The sequence below is a fragment of the Anopheles moucheti genome (genome assembly GCF_943734755.1).
Source record: "Anopheles moucheti chromosome X unlocalized genomic scaffold, idAnoMoucSN_F20_07 X_unloc_2, whole genome shotgun sequence".
Classification (NCBI taxonomy): Eukaryota; Metazoa; Arthropoda; class Insecta; order Diptera; family Culicidae; genus Anopheles; species Anopheles moucheti.
Window position 1 is genome coordinate 1,025,001 of NW_026453526.1, and position 7,500 is coordinate 1,032,500.

Genomic DNA, 7,500 nt, shown 5'->3' on the forward strand with positions numbered 1-7,500 from the left:
CGCTAGGTGCGTCTCTCACAACTTAAGTCCCCGGACAGCGTAACCGTGCACCTCTCGGTTCCTTCGAAGCCGTCCAGGGTGGACAAGGATGACCATTGGTCTTCCTTCCCATTGATCGACGCGCGATGTGGGCGGCATCGGCGCGATCTTGCACAACTTTCGTTCTCTTGATTAGGTTCTCTCTCGCTCGAGGCCAGTGTTTAAATATGTTCTAGTGGGTCTTTACCTTCGCCCATGTGTCACACACTTTACGCGTTCGATGGCTGCCATTGGGAGTGTGCGCACAGGTACGAAGGCCACTGGCCTACGGTCGCGCACGCTCAATATCGTAGTATAGACACACCTCTCTCGCGGGTCTAATTGGCGTGCGCGGCCCCCAAAAGGTAACATAGCAGTTTGTTCTGCTGATACCGTGTTTCTCTATCTCTCTAACCAACTCACACAACAACATATATGTATTGATCGGTAATGATCCTTCCGCAGGTTCACCTACGGAAACCTTGTTACGACTTTTACTTCCTCTAAATCATCAAGTTCGGTCAACTTCGGCCATGCCAGCTGCAGCTCACGAAGGAACCGCGGAAGGTGTGCCTCCAGAGACCTCACTAAATAATCCATCGGTAGTAGCGACGGGCGGTGTGTACAAAGGGCAGGGACGTAATCAGCGCTAGCTAATGACTAGCACTTACTAGAAATTCCAGGTTCATGGGGACCGTTGCAGTCCCCAATCCCAACTAAATGAGCATTTGGGTGATTTCCCGTTCCTCTCGGAATGGGGGCGCCAATTGGCGAGAACACGCTGCTGCTCACATTGTAGCACGCGTGCAGCCCAGAACATCTAAGGGCATCACGGACCTGTTATCGCTCATTCTCACCTTGCTAAACACAAGTTGTCCCGCTAAGCAGGGCAAACGTGGCCGACGACCGCCCGTGAAGGGGCCGCCGGCCTTGACGTCAGGTGCGCCCGGAGGTGCACTGCTGACAGCGTTCTAGTTAGCTTGTTTGAGTCGCGTTCGTTATCGGAATTAACCAGACAAATCATTCCACGAACTAAGAACGGCCATGCACCACTACCCTTAAATTTGAGAAAGAGCTCTCAATCTGTCTTACCTCGATAAGTTCGGACCTGGTAAATTTTCCCGTGTTGAGTCAAATTAAGCCGCAAGCTCCACTTCGTTTTTTTTTTTAACAAATGCAGGTTTTATTGTTCATAAACATTATGTTCTAACAAACAATAGCGTAAACCCACGCTCTTGACGAACGACGTCGCCCGCCAGGGATTTGTCATGCGTCATTACGAACCCTTTCGGATGTCCCTTCCCTATTTCTTTATTAAATTGAATCGTATCTTAACCGCATATTAAAGGCGTACGCTTGCTTAGTCCGCGTGACTCACTCATTCTTTCCCCTCTCGGAGATCTCAAGAAGTCAACCCGACATCTATCGATCTGACCATTCCGCCTCGCTGGCGGCAGCCTCCTCCGCGGGTGTCCATCGTCGGCCTGCAGCCAAAGCACGACGGCGCCTTTCGTTTTCGCGTCTGTTCCGCCGAGACCTTATCAGGTCCGCCTCCGTAGGCGCGGTCCGACGGCGGCGCATCGTCGAGAGTCCCTCAGCCTGGACCCGAGCTCGCCATGCGCGCTGCATGAATAGACGCCGCTCATGGCGAATTCTAACCGTTTCAGGGGAAGGTGGTCCCCCTCTGCTACGCCTAGGTATGGGAGGAGGAGCTAGGCCCGCTCGCTCCGCCTCTACTGCCGTCCGCAGTATCTCGTCATCTCGGGCGGCCAGTGCTGCTGCGACGTCCGCAGCCAGTCGCACTCGCGCCCGATCCTCCGCTCTGCCGCGAAGCCGTCGGTTGCGGGCAGATCGCTGACGCGCTGCTCGTGCCTCGTTCACGCGCCGCGTGATGTCTTCGATGATGACGTCGTCCATATCCTCACCGAAGAGTGCGGCCACACTTTCGAGGACCACTTCCTCGTCCTCGGCGAAAGCCGCTTCCGTTCGACCATTGGTGAGCGCTTCCTCATCGCGCCACAGCTGTTGAAGCACTGTGGTGATGGTCTTTGCTGCTTTCTGAATGCGGTCCCACCACTCCGCACTCTCCAGCAGCTTCTCTGCGATGTTGTTAAGCTGGACCGACTCGGGTGTCCCCCAGCCCAGCAGCTCACGTCGGATCTCCTCGAACACGGGGCACTCGAACAAGACGTGGGCCACCGACTCGACCGACCCCACGCACCGTGGACACTCCGGAGACGAAGCGAAGCCGCAGACGTGCAGGTACTCCCGGAAGAATCCGTGTCCGGAGAGCACCTGCGAAAGGTGGAAGTCCACCTTCCCGTGCTTTCGTCCCGTCCACCGGTGCAGGTCGGGAATCAGACTGTGTGCCCACGTCTGATAGCGGCTGGCCGATGGTGTTGCCGCCGCACGGTCCCACGCGTCCTGCCATTGCAGCATCGTGGCTGCTCGCTCCATCGCTCGTACCTCCTTCCTGCTGGCGCCAGGCTCGGCCAACAGCCTGCTATGGCACCTTGCGTCCTCATTAACGACCAGCCAGTACGGCACCAAACCAGCCATCACCACTGACACCTCGTAGGACACCGAGCGGAACGAACTCGATACCCCACGTGCCAGTGGCTTCTGGACCTGGGCCAGTCGTCTGCGGCACCACTGCATGTCGGTCGCCTTAGCCCAGATGGGCGAGGCGTACCGGATCACCGACTCAGCGACTCCTGCCAGCAACCGCCGCTTGGCCACCTGGGGGCCGCTGTGGTTCCTCATCACCGAGGTAACCACCGCCACCGCACGGAGGGCCTTGTCCGCGGCCGCTTCCACATGCGGTTTCCACGAGAGTTTCTCGTGGAGTTGTACCCCCAGGTAGCGTATCGATCGCTTCGACGTGCAGACCAATTCGCCGACGCGCACCGGAACCTCCAACCGTCCTCGACGCAGACTCGAAATGAGCACCGCTTCCGTCTTATGGGGGGCGAGACTAAGGTGACGTGCCTCGAGCCACCCCATCACCGCGTCGATCGCAGCCTCCGCGACCGTCGCCGACTCCTCGGGTGTGCAGCCCTCGGCCAGGATGGCGATGTCATCGGCAAAGCCGACGATGGTGGCCCCTTCAGGGAGCTGGATCCGTAGAACGCCGTCGTACATGACGTTCCACAGAGTCGGGCCAAGGATTGACCCCTGTGGAACGCCTGCCGTTACCCGACGTGACACCGGGCCGTCGTGGGTGTCGTACACCAACTCCCTGTCGGTGAAATAATCGCGGAGCAGGAGTTGCAGCTGCGCTGGAACTTCCTTCTCACGCAGGGCCAACGCTATCGCCTGCCAGCTGGCGGTGTTAAAGGCGTTTTTGACGTCCAACGCCACAACCAGCAAGCAGCGCTTATCCCGGTTGTTAGTCCGTCCGTAGGACATCGCGCGCTCGCCTGCTTCCACCACCAGCTGGATCGCCTGCAGGGTGCTCCGCTGCTTCCGGAAACCGAACTGGTTCTCGGCCAGCCGAGGTGCCTCCGGATCCTCCAGGTGCTCGTTGAGTCTGTCCAGCGTAGTCCTCTCGAAGACCTTCGCCGGGTTGTCGATCAAGCAGATCGGGCGGCAGGACGAGGCTTCGCCCGGCGGCTTACCCGGCTTAGGCAACAGCACCAGCTTCTGCCTTTTCCATTCGCGTGGTATTTCGCCGGTGTCCAAGCAGCGCTGGTAGACACCAGCGAATGGCTCCGGATACTTCCGGATGGCAGCCGTTACCGCAGCGTTCGGTACTCCATCGAGGCCAGGCGCCTTCCGCGGATGCAGCTCGCTCGCTATCGCCTGGAGCTCCGCGCAGCTGATCGGACGGACCGGAGTGTCCCCTTCCGAAGGCGTGACGTCCGGCCACTCGACCGGGGGATGCTCCGGAAACAGCTCCTCGACGATCCGCTGCAACACCGCTGGATCGCGTTCACGCGCCGTCCAGCTGCCCCGAAACCGAAGAAGCACTTGCCGGAACCACTGTCCCGTCTCATCTGCAGCCAGGGCCTGCAGCCACTCATCGAACTGGCGCTGCTTGCTGGCCTTAATTGCCACCCTTAAGGCAGCACGCGCCTCCTGATGTTCCTCTGAAGCCAGTTCGGCGGACGTCTCGTCGAGGGCCAATGACTGTCGCTCCCGAGCCAACCGGCAGCGCTCGGTCAGCTCCTCGATATCCGGAGTCCACCAATATGTGTTGCAGTTCCTCCTCTGCTGCTGCGACTGCCCAATCCTCGCCATGGTAGCGTCGCAGGCCTCCGTAAGCACCATCCCCAGGCTTGCCGCATCGGTCACCCGATCGGCAAAACGGGTCGCCTCAAGTGCCAGCTCGAAAGTACGGGGGCAAAACTGGCGAGTTCGCCAGCGAGTACCCGCCTCCCGTACTTCGACACCTTCCTGCTGATGAATGCCCCGTCCGGGCCGCTGACCTGCACGATGCTGTTGCCCGACCGCAAACCGAATATAGCGGTGGTCGCTATAGGAGTAGCGGTCTAGCGTCCGCCAGGAGCTGATGTCCTCCGCTGCTCCATCCGATCGGCAGAGCGTTGGACTCGCGAAGGCGACGTCCACTCTGCTGGGCCGAGCCACACCGTTCCCCAGGAATGTCGGCTCCGTGCCGCGGTTGAGGACCTCCAATCCTAGGCTGGTAACCGTCTGAAGGAGCGCCTCACCCTTAAGGTTGGCCCGCTCGCTCCCCCAGGCCCCATGCCACGCGTTGAAGTCACCAGCTATCAGCACGCAAGGGTGGCCTCGCGCAAGTACCTCCAGCCGGTCCATCTGCTGCTCGAACTCCGGGAGGCCGATCGATGGCGGAATATAGCAGCAGATGACAACGATGCCCGCCACCTCGGCAGCTACGATGCCCGGATGCTGCACGCTCCTCACCCGCTGTATGGGAAACCGTTGGCCACTGGTGACGATCGCGGCCTTCAGTGCGTCGTCGGATGCCCAGTTCCCATTGTTGGCCGGCACAGCATAGAGCTCCGTGATGAGCATCACGTCTGCTCCCTCCTCCCTCATCCGCTGGAGCGCAAGATCCTGAGCGCTCCTGCTCTTACCGATATTTATCTGGAGCACTTCTATCATCATCGTGTGGCTGCAGCTTTGCACGAAGCTGCGGCAATCGAGTGCGGGCCGCCACACTTCAAACAGCGAGCCTCGCCAGTGCAGCTCGCTGCCTTGTGGCCTTCCGCGCCACACCGGATACACGCTTTGCTGCGGTCCTCTCCCGAGCACTGCCCGGCGAAGTGGCCGCGCTCCAAACATCGGAAGCACCGCTTCTCCTCCAGCGACGCTTTCGGGACCTCCCACACCCAACAGGAGGTGTGTCCTAGGAGCAGGCGCTTCCCAGCCAGATGCTCCGCATCCGACCGGGGCAGACGAACGCGAGCACGCTTCGTGCCGTCTCGCCGCTCCCACATGTCGAAGGTGGCCTCGGAATGCTCCTTGCCGAGAGCCGTCAACACCGCCCGACGCAGCTGGTCCTCGCTCGCCAAGGAGTCGATGTTTGTTATGAGCACCATCGACATCTCCGTACGCACGGACGCCGCACCCTTGTCTCCGATGGCTTGCCGGATACGCTGGCACAGCTCGGCGCTGTCGGCATCACGGCTCAGCGGCAGCCGCAAGGTGTCTTTCGGCGTTCGCTTGCCGACGCCGATCTTCTCCTGCATGCCGTCGAGATGCGAGCTCGTACGAATCGCCCTATACATGTCGAGGTAGCTGACGCCCTCCGCTGGCATCACCTCGATGGTGTCGGGCCGCTTCCGCGACTTCTTCACTGCAGCTGGCATCGTGCGTGGCTGCTGCTTACTCTGCTTTCGCAGCAACTGGCCCTGCAAACGCCACTGTTGTTGCTGGGGCTGCCCAGCCGAACGCTGTCCGCTCTGATGTTGCTGCGGACGTTGCTGCTGTTGCCGCTGCGGCTGCTGCCGTTGCGGGAGCTGCGGCCACTGCTGCTGATGCTGCTGAGCCGGCTGCTGGCGTGCCGGCTTACGGCGCACCACCTCGGCCCAGGAGCCGCCTTCCTGGTCCGGAGACGGCACCACCGTAGCCGTCACCGCACCCTCTCGCTGTTGTGCCAGCTGCTGCTGCTGCTGCTGCTGCTGTTGCTGCTGCGATTGCGCAACAACCAGTTGCGTAAGAAGCCCAGAGACCATCTCCCGCTCCTTACGGTTCTCCTCTCGCAGATGGAGCACCTCCTGGCGATGGCACTCCTGCATCGCCGCGAGGTCTTTCCTATATTGCTCAGCCTGCTCCGTCAGCTGAACACGGAGGAGAGATAGCTCGTCCTCCAGACGCTCGATGAGCCTCTCCATCGTGGCTCCTTTAACAGCCGTGGCCGTACCCACGCCACTCGTGCGAGCAACACCGCTCGTGGCTGTTGACTGCCCTTCCGGAACTCGGCTGAGTACGACCACCGGTTTCGAGCCCACCGGTGCTCGGCTATCGGTCGATCCCGACCGTGATCGAAGGTTCCTACTGGTGGACATCATCGCCAGAAGGAAGGAAGATTCCGCGCTTTAAGCTGGTTTTACTCCCCCTCAAGGAGGGACGCCAGCAGCGGACTGCCACGAGGATCGCCGGAGAGGTTTTTTCAGCCTGGTGAGGTGAGGGAAGATGGTAGAAGAACGGGGGGGTGCGCGATGGAATCGTCCCGCCGAGCCGCTTCTTCTGATACCCCACTTGCCGGGGTGGCGATGAAGTTTTCCTCGGAAAAATCGCGAAAAACCGCTTCCTGGGTGGTTTTTCCGCCCTAGGGGGGTGGGAGTGGGTGGTGGGGTGGTGGGAGGGTGTTATCTCGACTCCCCTCTTCAAAACTCGTCGATTGACACCCCACACGACGGTATCAGGCCGAAAATTTTCCGCTCCAGAAAAACACTTTTCCGGCCGTATCTCCCCGGATGTCGGAAAAATCGCTTTTCCGGCGATGGAATAAGATGTAGTTTTTCCCGCCGAAACTTTTGTCCGAACACCCGGAAGCTCTAGCCCGACTCCTTTGGCCGGGAAAATCGCCAAAAACCACTTCGGTAGGTGGTTTTTCCGCTCTAGGTGGGTGGGGGTGGGTGGTATCGTGATTGGAGGGTGTTATCCCGACTCCCCTCTTCAATCCGCGTCGATTGACACCCCACACGCCGGTATCAGGCCGAAAATTGTCCACTCGCGAAAAACACTTTTCCGGCCGTATCTCTCCGGATGTCGGAAAAATCGCTTTTCCGGCGATGGAATTAGATGTAGTTTTTCCCGCCGAATCTTTTGTCTGAACACCCGGGAGCTCTACCTCCGCTCCTTGGCCGGGAAAATCGCGGAAAACCACTTTTCGCGGGGGTTTTCCGGGGCTGGGTGGCGGGTGGGTGGTGCTAGGGGGGGGAAACCGCGTTTCCCCCACTCCTCTTTCCGAGACGCGTCGTTAGACACCCCACACGATGGTATTGGGCCGAAAATGTCACACACACACAAATCTCACACACACGTAAAGAGCGG